We start from the raw sequence: 3,036 nt of genomic DNA on the forward strand, positions 1-3,036 counted from the left end.
TATTTATGTTGGTTTTCAAACTCCGAGTCTCTTGGCCATAGTTTAATGTGGAGAGTGGCTACAGGGTTTGGACAGGTTCAAGCCTCAGACTGATGAGAGGGCACAGTCCTCTCATGGCCACGTGCAAGTCCCAGCTTGGAGGGCAGGGCCCTCACAGCACAATTATAGCCAACAGCTGTAGTTGTAAGCTTGATCCTATGTAAGTCAGAGCACATGGCCCCATGTGCCTGAGTGATGTACGCTTGATAGAGTTCAGGTGCATGTAGTTGAGTATTATTGAAACCCAGGAGAATGTTGTAAACATCTTGGTCACGCCCTTACTTTGCCTCGCAGCATCTGCTATAAAATAAAGGCATGGTTGTGGGCATGGTCACTGTCTCTCAGAGAAGCAGTGTCCCACCAAGACCCGGCTTTCATTCTCTTGTCTGTCTTTTCTAAACCTTTCAGCCGCCCCCACTCAGGTTCATCCTTGCCTGAGCTGGTGTGGCACACTTTATAAAGATAATGCCTCCATGCTCCCAGGGGGGTTCCTGCCGCAAACCCTGCCCTTACAGGAAAAAGCTCTGGGAGACAGGGGGGGGGGGGGGGCCACAGCTGTTGCCAAGACAACCCCTGCAGGACTGACTTCCTTCTGCTTGGTCGCGGCAGCGGCAGTTGTGGTCATGATGAACACCACCCATGGTTTTTATATAAGTAGTTCATGTTTTACTGTATATATTTTCTACACATGTTGTCTCTCTACACAAAATATAGAAATAATTCTGTTTTCAAACTTTAATAAATATTCTTCTACAATTTATCTTTCTAATGTATTGTTATATTTTTTAGAGGGAGAGGGAGAGATAGAAACATCAATGATGAGGGATAATTATTGATCTGCTGCCTCCTGCACACCCCCTACCGGGGTTTGAGCCCATAAATCGAGCATGTGTCCTTGACCGGAATCAAACCCTGGACCCTTAAGTTTATAGGCTGACACTCTATCCACTGTCCCTAACTGGCTATGGTTACAATTTATTTTTATATTCAAAATTATATTTGTAAGAATCTTAACACATCTATGTTATATAATCAGATTCATTCATTTTCATTTCTGTGTAGTACCTCAGTATATAGATGTACCACATTTTAAAATTCATTCTATCTTCAACATTAAGCTGGTTCTAGTTTTGTTGTTGTTTTACTGATTGGTTTTTTTTGTTGCTGTTGTTTTGAAGAAATATGCTAATATATTGTTTATGGATCTCTTTGTGCATATATTTGAGCATGTCTCTATATACACCTTAGAGATGCTAGGCCATAGCATCAGCCTATTTTTGCCTTTTGCCTTTACTAGATATTGCCAAATTGTTCTGTAACACGGATTTGCCAATTTATACCTCAATGAGAAGTAGAGCATTTTTGACTTCACATTCTCAGATATACTTGCTATTGGCCAACTTTTTAAATTGTGTGAATCTAATTGCTAACAATGATATTGATGCTTGTTTTTGCATTTCCCCATTATTACTATGACATGGGAGACTTTCCTGGTGGGAAGCGACTAGATTAGATCTCCTTTATCACATAGTACTTTATAGTCCCCTGTGATTTTTTTTTTTTTTTTTTTTTTTTTTTTTTTACTTTTATGAGCTTGCTGAACATTCCACATGCTCAGAGTGGCTGGGTTGTTGTTGTTTTTTTGTTTTGTTTTTTTTTTTTTTTTATTTTAAAATGTATTTGTTACTTGAAAACCACCATTTTGGTGTGTTTGATCAAGATGGATGTAATGCTGATGAAATTTAGGGAAGCCAGGGATGAGCAACTAGACCTGGATAGGTCATGCACAAAGACGCAAAGTTAGCATGAAGAAATGGTCCAAGCTATGAGTAAACTCTCAGAAGTGCAGGATTGGTCCTTTTACCTGAGGTCTTCAAAAGGTAACCAAGCATCTTTAGTTGAGTGCAATTGGAGAGTAGAGCCATGCACGCATTACACATGTCATAGAAGGAATTATTGAATAAGCTAACGATGGAAGTCTAAGGAAAGCTAAAAGGAAATGTGAGACTTGTTTTAAACATATAACTGGAAATTCCAAAAAGATTAATATTTTTCTGCAAGATAGGCACACTTGTTTAAAATAACAGGGAAACCCGAAGATTAAGAAAAAACATGGAAATGAGCTTTTAAAGGGATGGTAAATTCTCCCAAACCATAAATATTAAAATAGTGACAGTAAGAACATCTGCATTTGGTTTCAGTCTTACTTAAGCACTAGCTCAACAAATCTGTGTTTAAAAAATTTACAAATAGCCATTTTTTGAAAATCGGGAGGGTCCGGAGCGAAGTGTAGCCGCCGCGATGGCAGCCTTTGCCGTGGAACCCCAGGCAACCACGTTGGGATCTGAACCAATGATGCTGGGGTCGCCCACATCTCCAAAACCAGGGGTTAATGCCCAGTTCTTACCTGGATTTTTAATGGGGGATTTACCAGCACCAGTGACTCCACAACCTCGATCAATTAGTGGTCCTTCAGTAGGAGTAATGGAAATGAGATCACCTTTAATTGCAGGTGGGTCACCACCACAACCAGTTGTACCAGCTCATAAAGATAAAAGTGGAGCTCCACCAGTTAGAAGTATATATGATGACATCTCTAGCCCAGGACCTGGATCAACACCTTTAACCTCAAGAAGACAGCCAAACATATCAGTAATGCAGAGTCCTCTTGTTGGAGTTATGACAACTACTCCTGGAACAGGGCAAAGTATGTTTAGTCCCGCAAACATTGGCCAACCACGAAAGACAATGTTATCTCCTGTGCAGTTGGATCCTTTTTATACTCAAGGAGATTCTCTGGCTTCTGAAGATCACCTCGATGACACATGGGTAACTGTGTTCGGGTTTCCTCAGGCATCTGCTTCCTATATATTATTACAATTTGCACAATATGGGAATATCTTAAAACATGTGATGTCTAATACCGGAAATTGGATGCATATTCGTTATCAATCTAAACTGCAGGCTCTTGCCGAAACCGGTTTGGCTCAGTGGCTC

At 40.4% G+C, this 3,036-nt stretch overlaps 1 pseudogene across 1 annotated transcript in view; it reads left to right on the forward strand.

The window, feature by feature from the left end:
- The first annotated feature begins 2,297 nt into the window (after window positions 1-2,297).
- The window catches only part of LOC102759179, a 5,728-nt pseudogene continuing 4,989 nt past the window's right edge, over window positions 2,298-3,036 (forward strand). Inside the window, exon 1 of the transcript XR_001513183.1 lies at window positions 2,298-3,019. The product of XR_001513183.1 is annotated as a nucleoporin NUP53 pseudogene (transcript). The remainder of the gene's footprint in view (window positions 3,020-3,036) is intronic.

This window comes from Myotis davidii, unplaced genomic scaffold (assembly GCF_000327345.1).
Source record: "Myotis davidii unplaced genomic scaffold, ASM32734v1 scaffold54, whole genome shotgun sequence".
In the NCBI taxonomy this organism is placed as follows: domain Eukaryota; kingdom Metazoa; phylum Chordata; class Mammalia; order Chiroptera; family Vespertilionidae; genus Myotis; species Myotis davidii.